The 20,440-nt window shown below is 40.8% G+C and overlaps 1 long non-coding RNA gene across 1 annotated transcript; it reads right to left on the reverse strand.

The window, feature by feature from the left end:
* Nucleotides 1–476: 476 nt before the first annotated feature.
* On the reverse strand, nucleotides 477–20,159 carry LOC122704888. The gene is made up of 3 exons (XR_006343973.1): nucleotides 20,041–20,159; nucleotides 4,497–4,626; nucleotides 477–723 (listed from the first exon to the last, which is right to left on the reverse strand). It is a non-coding gene; the product is annotated as an uncharacterized LOC122704888 (long non-coding RNA).
* Between the last annotated feature and the right edge of the window lie 281 nt (nucleotides 20,160–20,440).

Here is a 20,440-nt window from a genome sequence, read left to right on the forward strand (position 1 = left end):
AGAAATGGAAGTGGGCAGATGCTAATCATCCTCTCCTAGGAGAGGAGAGAGAAGAAATTTAGCAGCTCAGGACAAAGCAGTCCTGAACAGGGAGTGGAGTCAAGGCCAATTGGGTTTATCCACCCAACTGTCACCCATCCAGTCAGAGCTTCTGGGGCCTGTGGCTTCTGGAAGAAGAGCTTTCTCACACAGCTCAGCACTGTGAAGTGTTGGCCAGTGCTCAGAAATTAACCAGCTATGGTGTCAAGGGCTCACCTTCATTAGGGCCTATTTATGCTGATCAGTGCCCTAATGGGGGCCAGCTGTTTCCTGGATAAATCAGGCAGGGCTGGCCTAGGTCATGTGGGCAGCAGACACTCCTGCCTGCCTGGAGAGCCCTATTTCCACACCCACAGAGAACACAGGTTAATAGGAGCACCTGGGATCATATCAGCTGCCCCACGCAGGGGCTGAAGAGAGATAGCTCCGGAGCAGACTCACCTTGTCAGTCCGCCATCTTTTTTTTTTTAACTTTTATTTTATATTGGAGTATAGCCGATTAACAATGTCATGATATTTTCAGGCAGACATCCAAGGGTCTCAGCCATACATATACATGTATCCATTCTCCGCCAAACTCCTCTCCCATCCGGGCTGCCATAATATTGAGCAGATTTTCCTGTTCTGTACAGTCCTTGAAGGTCCTTGTCCATCCTTTTCAGCTCTCCAGTGACTGTCCACAACCTAAAAACCATTTGTGGTCATCAGACTGCCTAGTTAAAGAGAAGTATGATTATAAATGTTCTAACAGAACAATGCTGCTGCTGCTGCTAAGTCGCTTCAGTCGTGTCCGACTCTCTGCGACCCCATAGACGGCAGCCCACCAGGCTCCGCTGTCCCTGGAATTCTCCAGGCAAGAACACTGGAGTAGGGTTGCCATTTCCTTCTCCAATGCATGAAAGTGAAAAGTGAAAGTGAAGTCGCTCAGTCGTGTCCGACTCTTAGCGACCCCATGGACTGCAGCCCACCAGGCCCCTCCGTCCATGGGATTTTCCAGGCAAGAGTACTGGAGAGGGTTGCCATTGCCTTCTCCGAACAGAACAATGAGGGCTTCCCTCATAGCTCAGTTGGTAAAGAATCTGCCTGCAAGCAAGTTCAATCTGCAACAAATAAGTTATAAAACAAGGGACCTTAGTCAATAAAGTCAAGGGCAAAACTCTAAGTGTCTGAGCTTTCTGGGTGTCTGGGGTAGCAAACCTAATGGCCAGCGGCGAGACACAGTCTCGGTGTCACTCAGATCACCTCATTCTGCTAATTCTCTGGGGATAAATGAGAGAGTCCCCAGATTATAAGCTTTTAGAACTGATTATCTTGCAGACCTAGGTCAGTCAGGGCAATGAGACACATCAAAGTGGTCCGTGTGTGATGTTTATCCCTCTCATTCTACACAAAATACTGCCATCAAATTAATATGACAAACTCGTAACAGTCCATAACGATGCCTGGGTTTCCTCCTGTATAATTCTCATTTCTTCTAATTAGAATGAGACTAACTGAGGCCTTTGCCTTCCACATTTTGGGGGGGTATATAATGTACTTTTTAAAAAAGGTTTTTATTTTATATTAGAGTATAGCCAATTAACAATGTTGTGATATTAATAGTTTCAGGTGGGCAGCAAAGGAACTCAGTCATGCATGTGCATGTCTCCATTCTCCTCCAAACTCCCCTCCTATCCAAGCTGCCATGTAACACATAGCAGAGTTCCCTGTGCTATAGAGTAGGACTTTATTGGTTACTTATTTTAAATATAGCAGTGTGCACATGTCCATCTCAAACTCCCTATCTCTTCCCTCTTATTATACTGTACTTTTATATATGGCAAACAGAGCTAAAATGTAGCAATTTCTTTTCAAATTAATGAAATTTTTAGATGTCACATTATGCTAACATGTGTGATCAATGACTCAAAGGTGCACTTATTGGCAAAGTGAATCAACCACAAATGCCTTATTTGAAAAGAAAAAGATGTGTGCGTGTTTGTGTGTATGCATAATCTAATTACAGAAATCTAATTTCCACAGAATATGTTTTAATTTATAGAATCAATATGTTCAGATTTTGACATATTCCAAATAGAAATTTATTAGAAAATCGTCATTTGGTTTCGAGCCATTTTATTCTTGGCCATATGTTCTGCATATGTTAGGCAGAGGAGATAAGAGGTAGAACGTGACAAAGGACAACAGCTAAAGCACCCCTCAAAACATTTATTAAAGAATATTAACTTTTAACAGCAAAGGCAACATGTAGACTATAACTGTAAATATATGCAATAGGTATGTATGTGTAAAACATGCAATAATTAAAATGGCTCCTTTCAGATGACAGGATTATGAGATTCTCACTATTAATACTACCTTCAATGTCATTTTTATGCTTTCCATTTAATAAAACTAAAGCACAAAGATCATTCAAAGTTGTCCCTCTGATCTCTTTCCAAACTAGATATTGATTCGAAAGCTTGTTCCCATGACCAGTATTCTGTTCTCCACCTTCTGCCTCTGTTGGTTCAAAACCTTGGCAGTTTCCGGAGGTGGGGGCAGACCTGAAAGTGGCCCCCACACAGGGAGAGCAAGGAGAGACAGTGAAGAGGCACTGGTGCAGCCTGGTTTGCTGTCGCTGTTCTTGTTCAGTCTCTAAGTTGTGTCCAATTCTTTGTGACCCTGTAAACTACAGCCTGCCAGGCTCCTCTGTCCATGGGATTTTCCAGGCAAGAATACTGAAGTGGGTCACCATTTACTTCTCCAGGGAGGCTTCCCGACCCAGGAATCCAACCCATGTCTCCTGCATTGGCAGGAGGATTCTTTACAACTTAGCCGCCAGGAAAGCCATTTATAACTTAGGAATCCCTATACTCACCCCACCTGGGTCCCAGACCCCAAGGGTTGAGTATTCTCTTAGAGTGGTTTGCAGGAACAGTTTGTTATCATTGAAATAGAATTCCCTGGGAAGCAGACTCTTACAGGAAGATTAGCATACAGGATTATGGGATAGATTTCAACATGAGTGGCAGGGTAAAGAAAACGGGGTTTGGGACAGAGAGAGGTTTAGTTCTAATGGAGCCACAACAAGGGTTTCAACAGATCCTGTGCAGAGCTCTGAAGCTGAGAAGGCCATTTAGAGTTGTCTCAAATTAAGGTATTTAATAAGAAGGCTGGTCCTTTTAAACCCTTCCTTAATTAGTAAGTAGACAAGGGTCACTTCTGGGAGGGAGGAAGTAACAGCTTTGTTTAGCCAAATATAAGTTGTGGAGAGTCATTCAGGTTGTGAAAAATCAGAGTTTGGGAGAATGAATGCCTGATCCAAGAGTGGTGATCTGGTCTCTGAGAGGGGACCATGTCTTCTAACTGATAATTTGCCAATATGCTTAACACCTGTTAATGTGTTAAATTAATTAACATGCTACTTGTTTGCCTACGTTTTCAGCATCACTGGGACTTCACTCCAAATATATAATAGGAACTATCTCACTTAACATGCAGTTGTGAGTAGTATGCATGTGTAGGTGAGTAAGTGCTTCACATTTCAAAGTATATAGAGATATCTGAAGAGACTGTGGTTGAAGTATTACCAGTGTGTATCTCCAGGTAGTGGGATTTTAGGTTCATTTTTTTTTTTGTATTTTTTAAACATATTCTTGAATTTTCTAGATAAAAATTTCAGGAAATAAGGCCATGAATTAAAAAACAAATAAGCAAACAAATAGAAGACAATAAGAAAAATAAGCCAAAAAGTTTTTTTTTTTTTTTTTGGAGTGGCCAAGATAATATAGGGGTTTCCCTGGTGGCTCAACTGGTAAAAGAATCTGCTTGCAACGTGGGAGGCCTGGGTTCAGTCCCTGGGTAGGAAAGATCCCCTGGAGAAGGGAACGGCTACCCACTCCAGTATTCTGGCCTAGAGAATTCCATGGACTGTATAGTCCATGGGGTCGCAAAGAGTCAGACACGACTGAGTGACTTTCACTTTCAGGATAACATAGTAGTGGAACCCCGAGTTTGCCTGCTTTCACAGGCACGCCGAAATCACAACTATCCGCAGAAAGCAATCAAAAAAACCAAACAAAAAAACAAAACCTGGAACCCACCAGAAAAGATCTCTGACCACCAAAGGCAGGAACCACAAGAAACCACAAGCAGACACGGGTAGGAGGAACAGACACCCAGTATTCTCAAATCCCACACCAACGGGTGAGCGACCTACAAACGGGAAGGTAATTACATCCTCCGGAAGGTCTGCCACAGGAGTGAAAGTTCAGAGCCTCCCATCAGGCTCCCCAGCCCGGAGGTCCAGCACCAGTAAGATCAGCCCCCAGAGCATTTGGCTTTGAGGCCTAGCAGGCCTTTATTGCAGGAGCCAGCCCCCAGGACTGAAAAAAAACAGAGGCTTCACTCTTAGAGGGCGCAAACAAAGTCTCACATGGAAGCAGTAATTTGGTAAGAGCGTGGGCCAGGCCTACCTGTGGGTCTTGGAGAGGCTCCTGGAGAGGTGGTGTGGGGTCGCCTGCAGCTCCTTCCAGAAACACAGACACTGGCGGTAGCCATGTTTGGGAGTTCCTTCTCGCGAGAACTGCAGACTGGTAGGTGGAGCTTTAACAAGAGACAGGACTGCTGGATGGTTTATCTCAGAGAAGCCACAGGACAAGTAGATCTCTGCACCCACCCAGCGAAATCTTAAAAGTTCAAAGAGTGAAGTAAGTCAGAAAGAGAAAAACCAGTATCATATACTAATGTTTGTATGTGGAATCTGAAAAAATTGGTACAGATGATCTTATTTACAAACTAAAAACAGAGATACAGACATAGAAAACGAACGTATGGATACTAAGGGGCGGTGTGGGAGGGATTGGGACACTGTGATCGATATATATACACTATTGATGCTATGCATAAAATAGATAACTAATGAGAACCTACTATACAGCACAGGGAACTGTACTCAAGTGGTGACCTAGATGGGAAGAAAATCCAAAACAGAGGGGATATATGTATACATGTAGCTGATTCACTTTGCTGTACAACAGAAAATAACACAGCATGATAAAGCAGTTATACTCCAATATATATTTTTTAAAGGTCATAAAGGGGCCTTAACTGGGTTCGGTCGAGTAGTCAGTCAAGATGATCTTCATAGCACCTTGCTGTCTTATGGCTGCATCCTTGCAATGGTCTCCCACTGTGGGAATGATGAACAGAGAGTTCTTCGACTTTCCAAGGACAGGGAGGAGTGTGGAGCCTCCTATAGCCAGGGCCCAGCTCAGGTTAATTGGTGGTCGAGTCCTCTCCATGACCTCTTGTGACACCCTCAGATAAGAGGGTCAGGCCAGAGGGGAGACAGCCCAGGCCCTGTGCATAACTGTGGCTAGGAGGGTAGTGATGAAGCAGAATTAGAAAGGGGCTGGACTTGGGAGTCAAAGAAAGTTGTGGTCCTCTGATTATGTAGCACGCTGGCTTGAAAGCCACTTATTTATCTTTGACCCGTTTCTTCATCTTATATTGGGAGTAGGACTTTTTTACCCCATAGCTGGGGATGAAAGAATATCACATAGATGCAGTGCTCAACCCCATGCTCAGCACACTGGAAGCCCTTGATAAATTTTACCTCTTCCCCCTCCTCTGATTAGCTTCTACCTGTGTCATCACCTACACTGTGCAGGGCCAACCATAAATAAGTCATAGAATTGTAAAGTGTTAGAAGTAGAAGGAACCTTGATGACATCTATAAAGTCCATCCCTCTTATTTTAAAAAAGGAAACTGAGAACCAAAAATGTCAAGGGCACACAAAGAGAATGTGGCATAACCCGGAGCTGAAATTATGAGAAAATCACCCTCGGGTCTTTTCTGAGGATTCAAGCCACTGATAATTCTTACCAGCATTGACGACACCCTTCTATAAACAAATCAGATGTGCCAGGGACACACAAGATATCGAGAAGAGGGTGGGGCTCACTCTTTTCATTTCTCCTCTCTCACTCCAACCCATTAATTAGAAGAACAAAACTTGAGTTTAAGTATACTGAGGTTTGGGCTTCCCAGGCAGTGCTAGTGGTAAAGAACTTGCCTGCTCATGCAGGAGACATAAGAGACGTGGGTTCGATCCCTGGGTCAGGAAGATTCCCTGGAGGGGGGCATGGCAACCTTCTCCAGTATTCTTGCCTGGAGAATCCCATGGACAGAGGAGCCTGGTGGGCTACAGTCCACAGAGTGATAAAGTTGGACATGACCGAAGCAAGTAGCACACACACACATACTGAGATCTAAGTCACCAAGGCAAAAGATGAGTTAAATTCTGAGTGCTTTCTCTCCATCAACCAATTGTATGGTAAACCTGAATCTCACTCTTTTCAAGAGCCACATCCTAAGTAAAAAAACAAAAACAAAAACCTAAGTGTGGCAGAAGAGTAGAAACAGGTGGAAAATGTGTCTTCTTTGTACCCCTTGCACTGAGGAGACTGCTTGCGTACAAAGAATACATGTGTGCTTGCTATGTTACTATGTCGGGCAGCAGCGCCTTTTTACAAAGACACAGTATTTCAGGAGCTGCATGGCTCAGACAGCTGCAGATAATGTAAAGACCCTTTTTGCAAGGTCAAGGCAAGGACAATGTCTGATAAAGGCAGGGATGGAAGGACCCTGCCACAAAAGCCTGCAACTGTGCAAGACAAACTCTGCACTCACCCCTGTCCCACCCCCTGCAGTGTGACTGGCCTGACCCTTCTTTCTCAGATTAAGAAGTCATTCTTTTGCAAATATACAAACTCACTTAGCTAGCCATCTTTACCACATGTTCTTGTGAAAAAGAACAGATTCCTCCAGACCACAATCCTTTACACCTTCCTTTTCCACACTTGAGGGGTCTCCAGTTCCTTAAATTGCTTTCAGTAATTTGTGCGGTTTTCATCCTAGTCTCTCTAGAGATGTCTTGTCAGACAACAGCATTCAGCAACTCTGCGTCTTCTTCCCTCACAGGGTTACATTATTTTTTATTTCTTACCTCCACTTCTTCCTAAATGGTGTCATTGGAGACTGACAGGAGACTGAAATGATTTGTTGGGATTCCTGAGGCAGTAAATGCCTCTTCCAACAACTGCAGAATGATATCAGAGTTATCATTTTTCCAAAATTGAAGTTTTTAAATGCTTGAAATGTAATCTTAAGAGAGAAAAAAATACAAATACAAAGTAGTATGTGAATACAATTGATAAGATATGTATATGTGTAGACAGATACTGGAAAATTATAGACACAAACAACAATTGTTTGGGGTGGTGGGGGTGAAGGATGGTTTTTCTTTTCCCTTGTGTTATTGTTAATTTTCAAATTAGAAAATTCCCAGTTTCTAGGATTGGACGTCCTTAAGTTAACTCAACTATGGTATGAGTAGAAGCTTGGTCATATTGTCAAATGGTTACTTCCAGAACTATAAACACAATACAATCTTTTTCTTTTAACTAAGCAAATTGCCATCCAAAATCAATGGAGGAGGAACAGAGATAGTGGAGTGTGTGTGTATGTGCTCAGTCATGTCTGACTCTTTAAGATCCCATGGATTGTAGCCCCACCTAGCTCCTCTGTCCATGGAATTTTCCAGGCAAGAATACTGGACTGGATTGCCATTTCCTCCTCAGGGGATCTTCCTGACCTGGTGATTGTACCTGTGTATCCTGTGTCTCCTGTATTGGCAGGTGGATTCTTTACCACTGCATCATCTGGAAAGTCCCAAGATAGTGGAGACCAACTATTAAATCTTAAACTAAATCTGAAGTATTAAATCACATAAATTCAGCTAACTGAAAGTGAAAGTCACACAGTTGTGTCTGACTCTTGGTGACCCATGGACTAAATAGTCCATGAAATTATACAGGCCAGAATACTGGAGTGGGTAACCGTTTCCTTCATCCAGAGGAATCTTCCCGACCCAGGGATCAAACCCAGGCCTCCCACATTGGAGGCAGATTCTTTGCCAGCTGAATCACCAGGGAAGCCCTAAATCTGCTAGTAATTATGGGTCATTTAAATGTAGGAGTTATTCCTGGGCTTATTTCAAAATTTGGAAGCTGCACCAATTACCACTGGCCTGCCTACAATGGAGATTTGAGAGAACCAATACGGCTTATAAGCATATCCAACTTTGAAAAGGATGGAAACAGGATCATTGAATATTTGCCACAAACTAACTGTAGAATTAGGAGACCATACAGTGCAGTTGCATTCAGAAAACCAAACAGAAGCAACAACAAAAACAACTTCCTTTTATTCTTTCTTGTTTCCTTCTTTTCAGCATCAGCCTCTTTTTTATTGACAAGTTTTAGGGCCCAGGGTCTTATTTGTTTTTTTGGAGGAGAACATATTTTCCTTGCTCATTATACCTGATCCTCCCGGATCTGGGCATTGCTTCTAATCATCTTATAAACTTAGAAAACAGTCCATGCTGAAAGGAGCATCTTTAAAGTGGCTAATCGCACGGTCAATGGCTGGCAAATGACTTCAGTTCAGTTCAGTGGCTAAATCGTGTCAGACTGTTTGCGACCCTATAGACTGCAGCACGCCAGGCCTCCCTTTCCATCGCTAATTTCCAGAGTTTACTCAAACTCATGTCCATTGAGTCAATGAACCCATCCAACCATCTCATCCTCTGTCATCCCCCTTTCCTCCTGCCTTCAATCTTTCCCAGCATCAGGGTCTTTTCCAATGAGTCAATTCTTTGCATTAGGTGGCCAAAGTATTGGAATTTCAGCTTCAGCATCAGTCCTTCCAATGAATATTCAGGACTGATTTCCTTTAGGATGGACTAGTTGGATCCTCTTGCTGCCCCAGGGACTCTCAAGAATCTTCTCCAACACCACAGTTCAAAAGCACCAATTTTTTGGCGCTCAGCTTTCTTTATAGTCCAACTCTCACATCCATACATGACTACTGGAAAAACCATAGCTTTGACTAGATGGACCTTTGTTGGCAAAGTAACGTGTCTGCTTTTTAATATGCTGGCCAGTTTGGTCATAACTTTTCTTCCAAGGATCAAACGTGACTTAAATCACCCTAATATCTCCTCTTACCACTTTAAGCTGAAATTCACTCCCCATAGCAATTAAAACTAAACATTAAAGCTACCACTAATATTGTCTAAAAATCAAAAGTGACATGGTCTAGTGGACTTTATTTGCTAGAGAAACGATATAACCTGTTTCTGTGAGCAATATTTATACCTGCTATCATTTTTCACACCCAACCCAGAAAAAATTGTCAAATGGACAGTTTCCCAGAATGAGACTCTAAACTTATATTTGCCTTCCTTCCTATCAGTGGGACATGATGGAAGCCTGACCCTTCCCAGAGCTTAAGACAAGAGACAGACCAGGAGCACTGCCCTTCTTTTCCTCCTCCCTCTTCGGAGGCCCCTTTGTTCAAAATGTGTTTTGTTAAATTAAAAAATATATTTTGATTGCTTATCTGAAAGAACAGAACAGATATGAAACTCAGATCATAACATTCACTATTTTTTTTCCCAGCAAACCAATCTATTGAGCATTGCTCAAAGCACTGTGGAACATATGACCCCAAGATGTTCAAAACCAAAGAGTAAGGTAACAGCATTGTCCAGTACAATTTTCTGTAATTGTGAAAAGGTTTTGCAATGGTGATGTTCAGCATGGTGACCCCTAATCACCCATGCTATTAAGTATTTAAAGTGGCTCTAGTGTGACTGAGAAAATGTATTTTTATTTAACTTTAATTATTGTAAATTTATTTTTCAGCTTTACTGAGTTATTGAGTTGGCCAAAAAGTCCCTCTGGGTTTTTCTCTAAGATGTTACAAACCTGACGGAACTTTTTGGCCAACTCAGTATAATTGAAAAATAAAACTGTAAGACATTTAAAGTGTAGAATGTGATGATTTGACATATATATGTGTGTGTGTGTATCTATGTGTGTATATATATGTATATATGTGTATATATATATATATATATATGGTGAAAGGATTCAACCCATTGAGTTAATTACCACATCACCTCACATACTTTAATTTTTTTATGAGAATATTGACATTCTACTCTCTTAGCAAATTTTAGTTATACATACAGGACTATCAACTATAGTCACCAAGTTATACATTAGGTCCTCAGACATTAATCATCATATAACTAAATGTTTGTAATGTTTTACCATCTTCTCTATTTTTTCCCCAAACCCCTGTCCCTAGCAATTACTTTTCTACTCTCTGTTTCTTTGAATTTGACTTTCTTTTTTTTTTTTAAGATTTCACATACAAGGGATACTATGTTTGTCTTTCTCAGTCTGGCTTATGTCACTTATTTATAATGTCCATTCATATGGTTCATTCATGTTGTTGAAAATGACAAGATTTTCTTCTTTTATAAGGCTGAACAATATTCATATGTATCAAATATATAATTCATCTTTTGAATAACACTTAGATTGTTTCCAAATCTTGACTGTTGTGAGTGATGCTGCAAGGAACTGGAAGTACAGCTTTCTCTTTGAGGTAATAACTTTGTATCCTTGAGATATGAACCCAGAAGTGGGATTGCTGGATCATATGGTAGCTCTATTTTTAATTTCTTGAGGAACCACCATACTGTTTCCCACAGTAGCAATGACAGTTTACATTGTAAATTTAAATATCCACACATGGCTAGTGGCATCAATTTGATGGTGTTAGATAAGTCTATGAGAGAGACATGCCAGGTGCAATGAGAATGTGTAGGACAGAAATCTTGCTGAGACCGGGGCAATAAGAAATGATTTCCTGAAGAAGCTGAAGGTAGACCTGAATATTTAAGAATAAGTAAGGGTTAGCATGGTAGAGGTTGAAGGCTGAGAAACTACTTCAGGTAGATGAGACAGTAAATGAGAAGGCACAGGAGTGTGAGAGAGTGTGGTCTTCTCTAGAAACTGTTCACAGTATCTGCGGCTCAAGGGTGTTTTTTTTTTTTTTTTTTTTTTTTTAGTTCTACCACTTTATTGCTACCAACCCATTTCCCTCCACCCTTGTGCACACATGCTCAGTCATGTAATCCCATGGACTTCAGCCCGCCAGACTCCTCTGTCCATGGACTTTTCCAGGCAAGAATACTGGAGTGGGTTGCCATTTCCTTCTCCATCAAGGGTGTTTTGAGTTGACTGCAAAGACAAGGTCGAGGAAAGAGGCTGATCATGAAGGGCTTGTGTATGTGTGCGTGGTTTTTTTTTTTACACTTTAAAAAATATTTTTAATTGGATGACAGTTGCTTTACAATACTGTGTTGGTTTCTGCCTTACATCAGCATGAATCAGCCATAGGAATACACGTGTCCGCTCCCTCTTGAACCTCCCTCCCACCCCATCCCACCCTTCTAGGTTGGCACAGAGTACCTAATTTGAGCTCCCTGCATCACAGAGCAAATTTCTACTGGCTATCTATTTTACATATGGTAATGTAAATATTTCAATGCTACTCTCTCAGTTCATCCCACCCTCTCCTTCTCCTCCTGTGTTCATAAGTCTGTTCTCTATATCTGTTTCCATTGCTGCCCTTCAGTTAGATTCATCAGTACCATCTTTCTAGATTTCATATATATGCCTTAATTAATATATGATATTTGTCTTTCTCTTTCTTACTTCACTCTGTAAAACAGGTTCTAGGTTCATCCACCTCATTAGAACCAATTCAAATCTATTGCTTTTTACGGCTGAGTAACATTCCATTATATATATGTACCACAATTTCTTCATCCATTCATCTGTTGATGGACACCTAGGTTCCTCCTATGTCCTAGCTATTGTAAATAGGGCTGTGATGAACACTGGGGTACATGTGTCTCTTTCTGTTTTGGTTTCCTCAGGGTATATACCAAGTAGTGGGGTTATTGACTATGTTATGGTTTAAGAAACAGTAGCATCATCAGATGTGTCACCATCAGATTTGTTTTTCAGGGAGCTCACTCCAGTAGTACATGGTGAATGGATTCACTAGGGAAGAAAATCAGTGTTAAGAAGACCAATTAGAATCTAGAAGCTCATTCAGGGGCCTAAATGAGGGTGATGGTAGACACAGTGTTTACAGGAACACGGATAATTTTCCAGCATCTTCCTGAAAACAATGCTAACAAAATTCTGCTAACTGGAAACTTTGTCCTCCACTTCAAGAAGTAGATGGGTGACATTCACATATTCTCCTTTGGATAAGAGTGAACAGAGGCAGAGACAGGGAAAATTCTAAGTATGCCTTACACTATAATACTTATTTTGATTCCAACAATTATTATTAACTTTTAGCCCAAAGTATACATTAGCACATCCAGCTTGACTTTGAGCATATTTATTTTCAGTTCAGTTGAGTCGCTTAGTCATATCCAACTCTGAGACCCCATGGACTGCAGCATGGAAGACTTCCCTATCCATCACTGACTCCTGGAGCTTACTCAAACTCATGGCCATCGAGTCGGTGATGCCATCCAACCATCTCATCCTCTGTCATCCTCTATTCCTCCCACCTTCAATCTTTCCCAGCATCAGGGTCTTTTCAAATGAGTCAGTTCTTCGCATCAGGTGGCCAAAGTATTGGAGTTTCAGCTTCAACATTAGTCCTTCCAATGAATATTCAGGACTGATTTCCTTTAGGATGGACTGGTTGGATCGCCTTGCTGTCCCAGGGTCTCTCAAGAGTCTCCTCCAACACCACAGTTCAAAAGCATAAATTCTTTGTCATTCAGCCTTCTTTATAGTCCAACTCTCACATCCAACATGACTACTGGAAAAATTATCGCTTTGACTAGACAGACCTTTGTGGGCATAGTAATGTCTCTGTTTTTTAATATGCTGTCTAGGTTGGTCATAGCTTTTCTTCCCAGGAATAAGTGCCTTTTAATTTCATGGCTGCTGTCACCATCTGCAGTGATGTTGGAGCTCTAAATAAAAAGTCTGTCACTGTTTCCATTATTTCCCCATCTATTTGCCATGAAGTGATGGAACTGGATGCCATGATTTTAGTTTTCTGAATGCTGAGTTTTAAGCCAACTTTTTCAGTCTCCTCTTTCACTTTCATCAAGAGGCTGTTTAGTTCTTCTTCACTTTCTGCCATAAGGGTGCTGTCATCTGCATATCTGAATTGTTGATATTTCTCCCAGCAATCTTGATTCCAGCTTGTGCTTCATCCAGTCTGGCATTTCTCATGATGTCAGTTCAGTCAGTTAGTTCAGTCGCTCAGTCATGTCTGACTCTTTGTGACCCCATGAATCGCAGCACGCCAGGCCTCCCTGTCCATCACCAACTCCTTGAGTCTACCCAAACCCATGTCCATCGAGTCAGTGATGCCATCCAGCCATCTCATCCTCTGTCATTCCCTTCTCCTGCCCCCAGTCCTTCCTAGCATTAGGGTCTTTTCCAATGAGTCAAGTCTTCACATGAGGTGGCCGAAGTATTGGAGTTTCAGCTTCAACATCAGTCCTTCCAATGAACACCCAGGACTGATCTCCTTTAGGATGGACTGGTTGGATCTCCTTGCAGTCCAAGGAACTCTCCAGAGTCTTCTCCAACACCACAGTTCAAAAGCATCAATTCTTCGGCACTCAGCTTTCTTCACCGTCCAACTCTCACATCCATACATGACTACTGGAAAAACCATAGACTTGACTAGATGGACCTTTGTTGGCAAAGTAATGTCTCTGCTTTTAAGTATGCTATCCAGGTTGGTCATAACTTTCCTTCCAAGGAGTAAGCGTCTTTTAATTTCATGGCTGCAATCACCATCTGCACTGATTTTGGAGCACAGAAAAATAAAGTCTGTCACTGTTTCCACTGTTTCCCCATCTATTTCCCATGAAGTGATGGAACCAGATGCCATGATCTTAGTTTTCTGAATGCTGAGTTTTAAGCTAACTTTTCACTCTCCTCCTTCACTTTCATCAAGAAGCTTTTTAGTTCCTCTTCACTTTCTGCCATAAGGGTGGTGTCTTCTGCATATCTGAGGTTATTGATATTTCTCCCGGCAATCTTGTTTCCAGCTTGTGCTTCTTCCAGCCCAGCTTTTCTCATGATGTACTTTGCATATAAGTTAAATAACCAGGGTGACAATATACAGCCTTGACATACTCCTTTCCTGATTTGGAAAGTCTGTTATTCCATGTCCAGTTCTAACTGTTGCTGCCTGACCTGCATACAGATTTCTCAGGAAGCAGGTCAGGTGGTCTGGTACTCCCATCTCTTGAAGAATTTTCCACAGTTTGTTGTGATCCACACAGTCAAAGGCTTAGGTGTCAATAAAGCAGAAGTAGATGTTTTTCTGGAACTGTCTTGCTTTTTTGATGATCCGACGGATGTTGGCAGTTTGATCTCTGGCTCCTCTGCCTTTTCTAAATCCAACTTGAACATTTGGAAGTTCACAGTTCACATACTGTTGAAGCCTAGCTTGGAGAATTTTGAGCATTACTTTGCTAGCATGTGAGATGAGCGTAGCTGTGCAGTAATTTGAACGTTCTTTTGCATTGCCCTAAAAGAGACTTTGTATTCCTGGAATTATGTTACTTTAATCAACATATAATAAAGAATAACGCATCTTTCCAAGTGTCAGCCCAAATGTCACTTCCTCCAGGAAGCTTTCTCTGATTTTCAGACGCCATTAGATCCTTCTATTAAACACTGACATAACAACCTAGACTTCTTCTGAGTAATTTGTGTAATTCTGTGTACATGTGGTCTGCAGTTACAGAAGCTCCTTTAGGTCAGAACATGATCAGCCTTGAACACAACTGCAGTTCCAAAGCAGTGGTACATCACCAATAAACTGTCCTTGGTGGATAAACACAGCATGCAAAAGTGCAGAAAAATATCTTTAATTCAAATTATTTGCTTTTTGCTTCAATTCCCTCTCTAGAAGGTATTGGACATTTTAAAAATCTTGATGATATCTGATGAGTAGCCAGGGTTGAGAAGCTTAGTCCTGGTATTACACAATTTCCCTAGAAGATTTCTCATCAGGAGAGACTGTAATGCATGCCATTGTGACTGTCATCTTTATCTCTGCTAGCCTTAGTGCCTAAATTTGAATTCTAGAGCCTCCACTAGCCAACTGTGTGACCTCGAGCAAGTTACTTAACCTCTCTGTTTCATCTTCTGTTGGATGAAGTCTTCAAGACGAAATGACTTCCTCTGGTTGACCCACAAGCTGGACCCAGGCAATTTGAGGCTTCTCAGCCCTCCATTGTTTTTAGGATATATCTCCGCCCACCATTTACACAGTGGGAGCTGGCTCCAAGGATGCAGGCTTAAGAAAGCAAGGTGTTATTGAGAGCATCTGGGCTGAATACTTGACTGAGCCCAGTTAAGAAACTTTGAAGATTCTGGAGGGCAAGTATGGAGATCTACCCATTTTTTGACTGCCCAAGACAAGCCTTGTATGATTGGGTTCAACACCAATGAATCTTTTGGCCAACCCAGTAAGTTCTCTTGTTTATTAAAAACCACAGACTAGCCTCCCACCTGCAAATCTCCTTTCTAGGAAGGAGTAATGATTCTTGTACAAAGGATTCCTGTGATTCCTTTGTTTTCAGTACCCACATATATTTTATTCTTTGCATCATAGTGGCTGAATCTTGATTCAAAAGTTTTCCCCAAAGATACTCAGATCTCAAAATCTAGAGAGCCAACCCTCTCCATCTAATGTGCCTGAAATGGAGGTACGTTTGTTAAAGAACTGCACACACTCTATGTTTAGCACTGTGACTGTTGTTCATGTCCCTGCACCACAAACATGGTCTTTTTTTTTTGTTAAAAATCACAGCCAGGAATGGCAGTAACAGAGCTACAGTTTTCCCATGTGCCACATTCAGTGGATGGTAGGGACATGAGCTGATTCGCTACTGATTCAGGAAATCATAGAGATAAATCAACAACTCAATAAGGGAAAATCCCAACTCTACCTTCCCATTTGCCTTTCACGTTATAAAGAATTTAAGTCCAGGAAGAGAAGATCTGTTGGAGGGATTTTTTTCTTTGAAGGAATAATAACAAATCTCAATGCTTTCATCAAGAATTCCAGAAGGATCTCTGTCTCTCTTTTTTTTTTTTCAAGAAAATTTCACCTGCTATTAAGACCAGAAGATATGGCTAAACACTGGAACCATGACTATGGAGTCAATAATATTAGGGGCCTTTAGTACTAAGCCTTTAGCACTGGCTTAGCACTAAGCCAATCCATATTTCCTCATGTGGAGCCCTGATTTAGTTAGAGAGATGAAAGTAACCTCTGTAAGAGGTACTAACCTCTGTAAGAACACAAATCTGGGCTCTGAATAAACAACTATACCATTCCAAGCCTCTGCATTCAGGCGTGTGAATTCAAAATGGCTAATAGCCCAATTCCCAGGACTCCACACAGGAAGCCAAGCTTTCCCCTACAATAAAGACAGCTGACATGTTTTAATTTACGTGGATCATTCCTCATCAACTCTATGAGTCTGAGATAGAAATTCCTTGAGATTTGTTTTGTCTATTATAATGTACTGAGTATAAACTTGGAACAAAAAGATATGAGGTCAAGTGCAAATTCCACATTCTTTCTCAATGCCTGACACCCAAGGATTCAAGTTTTAAATTTATTTAGAGCTGGTACTGAGAGAGATCTAGAGGTCATGGTGATAATAAGCTGAAGAGAAGGCAATAACACAGCACTGTCTGCTCAGTTCAACCTCTGTGGACTCTTGGAACATGATCCTGGAAATGGAGAAAGTCCCTAACTCAGCTGGATGAGTCCAAAAGTGATGGGCAGATCCTTGGGATTCAGTCAGAGAAAAGCAAAACAATAAAGAGCCTCTGTGTAGAAAATGAATGCATGTTACTGGAAAAGTGTACGATCCACAAATGTGTGAATACTTACTAGACTATCACTACTTATGAATCTAAACTTAGCCTAGGAATTGCTAACAATGAATGACTAATACTGATTTTTACTTTCCAAAGAATATAAGCCCCATGAGAGCCAATAGTTATATTCATGTTGTTCGCCACTCTATCTGTGCTGCCTATAAGAGAGCCTGAAACATAGTAGGTCATCAAAACATTTACTGCATGAATGAACAAATTAATAAGAAAACACAGTTCACAATTTATTTTTACAATCATTTGTCTCTTTGTATTTTTAGAATCAATTTTCCAACAGAGTTATAGTAATCCACCAAACCCTCAAATACATTTTTTTTTCATTCCTAGGCCTAACTAATTTGTATCAAGATTATAGCAAAACACTTGAAATTCGATAGGATTAATACTCTTAATCATGTATTTCATTTATACATCTTATCTGGCATCTCTGTTTTCTTTGAAGAGAAGCCTGATGCTTTTCAAGTAATATAGAGTAGGTCCATGGTAACCAACCTCGTCAATATTCACTTCCAAACATTTGACTTGGGTATACACACACGCACATACACAGAGTGTAAACGACATTAGTAATTGCAACCCAGATTAATTGTTAACTTGCAAAGCCACTGTGGAGACAAGTCTAGTATACCAATCCAGACATGCCTATTGATTTCTTCCCAGCAGACGGTGCATGCCAGCTCTCCTCCCCAATAAATGTTTCACACATTGTAAGATTATAGATGGCAAGGTGAGGCATCCAGGGGAGACATGTTTCTAGGCATCTTGGAACACAGAGCTTCTTTGAGCTCTCTCTTTACCAAGACTTTAGAATACTTTATAAACAAAACACTATGTTACAAAAATGGGTCCCCAAAAGAATGAAGACTTTTAGTATCTTAGTTAAAGCAATTACTTTTTTTTTCCCTAGAAAATAAAATCCCACAGTGGGGGAAGGAGAGGGTGGAACAAATTGAGAAAGTAGCATTGAAACATATACATTAACCTACTTAAAATTTGATAGCCATCTATGGTGAAACAGATCACCAGCCCAGGTGGGATGCATGAGACAAGTGCTCGGGCCTGGTGCACTGGGAAGACCCAGAGGAATCGGGTGGAGAGGGAGGTGGGAGGGGGGATTGGGATGGGGAATACGTGTAAATCTATGGCTGATTCATATCAATGTATGACAAAACCCACTGAAATGTTGTGAAGTAATTAGCCTCCAACTAATAAAAAAAAAAAAAAATTTGATAGCCAGTGGAAACTTGAGTATGATGCAGGGAGCTCCAATCAGATGTGCTGTGACAACCTAGATGGGTGGGACGGGATAGGAGGTGGAAGGAAGGTTCACGAGGGAGGGGACATATGTATACTGATGGCTGATTCCTGTTGATATAGGACAGAAAACCAGCACAATATTGTAAAGCAATTATCCTCCAATTAAAAATAAATTAATTAAAAAAATAAAAGCCCTGATATGCAATCACTATAACAAATATACTTGGATTAGTAGGTGTGGTGAATAGTGGAAGACACTATATCTCCCAGTTTCACCCCAATTCTTAGTATTCCTGATAGGAATATCAGCCCTTTATAGGTATCACAGAAAAAGGAAGCAGATAACTACTTTCTAATCATTTTCATTGTGTCCCCATTACTAAGGCACTGTGTCCCCTGTGACTAAGTCCAAGAATACTGGAGTGGGTAGCCTATCCCTTCTCCAGTGGATCTTCCTGACCAGGAATCAAACAGGGGTCTCCTGCATTGCAGGTGGATTCTTTACCAACCAAGCTACCAGGGAAGCCCAACTAAGGCACAAATGTAGTCAAATGCTAGGTTCAGTTGGATCTTATAAGACTTGCTTCTGGATGAGAGTATAGGAAAAATGTAAAGAAAGGAGAAGAGAATGGAAATCATTCCTTAATGAAATTCTGCAGTGAACATCAGTAATGTGAACTAGCCCTTCCTTCTCCCACTCACTTTCAGTAAGGTATTAACTTCACACCTACAGAGGTCATCTAAATAAAAATGTGATTAAGTAGTTAAAATCATTTTACTTTTTTTAATGGCTATTAAACCCTGGAAATTTATTTTAAAGCCGATCTACGTTGGCAAATTAAAACACACAGAATTTAGTAAATGTGAAAAGGTCTGTGCAGTAGTCGGGGTTATAAATAAGTCTATTAAACTCACAGTGTTTTGAATTTTAAGTGTTGCATGTTTTGACACAGTATATTCTGATTTGTAAAGCATCATAACAATAAGGAAGGGTGTTTTGCATTTGAATGTAAAAAGATAAATACAAATTGATACAAAATATTACAATGTATCAGGACCAAGAATAATGTAATTACCAACACCCTCAATACAGCAGTATGCTTCATTTTGTCAATATGATTAATGCAAGTAGCTGAACTTTGTTAAATATATGTGAGTGTATAATTATATCAATGATGTTAATTAAAACACATCTCAGCTTAGCCTGAGAATGTTAATGTGAGCGCCAAAGTTTCAACTCTATGATTTTAGTATTATACATATATATATGCATATATATATATTTAATATATGATCACTCTCTTCTTTCTTAGGTTTGTATTAATCATTTTTCATTTCAAATACAAAATTACCTCAAGCTGTTTGGTTGTGGAAATGTAATTGCTATTATTGTGATTGTTATTGATAACAAATAAGACTAATAATGAAACTTCTCCCCAGGGAGTTTGTATACTTGGTTTCTATACAGAAACAAGAACAGCTCTGCCACCAACTAGTGTTGTTACCTGGGGCAAGTAATATAACCTGTATAAATTTCCTCATTTGCAAAACAAAGGAGTTAGCTCAGCCATCTCTAAGGTTCCTGCACAGACCAAATAAAATATCTAAGATCGTTGACTTTCACTAGTTAGTCTGATTTAAAAAGGAAATGCCAATTTTTGACCTGTTCTCTTCTCTACTATTGCAATCATCATTGATCTTTCAAATATACTCTCTATCCAAAGCCTCTAGAGGTATTTGTAAAATGGAGATTCAAGTGTTGTGGGGAAAGAAAATGGACCGAAGTTTCTGTTATAATATTTCATTCTGTTCTCTGGCCAAAGCATTGAAATTGCATTCCCGGGAGAATCAAGGCTGGGGTTTTACCTGCAGACTTGGGGTGCTCTGACCCCAGCAGATTCAGGAGTTAGTCTTCATATTCAAGCATTATAAATTACAGATTGCAGCCCAGTCAGAAAGCTCAGCTCTGTGAAGGAAAGGTGTGGGAAGAAATGCTGTATTTTTGAACTGGTCTGAGAGGTCCCCTGTGCTGACCTCCTTTCCTGGTCTACTGGGCAGCCCCGTCTCCATTTTTCCTGGCATGGACCCGAGCCCTGCTTGAACAGGCCATGGGGAGTAGGGAGAATTTGGCTTGGAGAGATTTTGGCTCTTAATACTTTGCAGCTCTTCTCAGCTTGATTGGCAAAGCTCTAGATAGCAACACCACCCACTTCTTTCTCTTTTTGCCTCCTGTTCCTATCAACCCTCTTTCTGCTTCCCTTGCTGA

This window comes from Cervus elaphus, chromosome 2 (genome assembly GCF_910594005.1).
Source record: "Cervus elaphus chromosome 2, mCerEla1.1, whole genome shotgun sequence".
Lineage (NCBI taxonomy): Eukaryota > Metazoa > Chordata > Mammalia > Artiodactyla > Cervidae > Cervus > Cervus elaphus.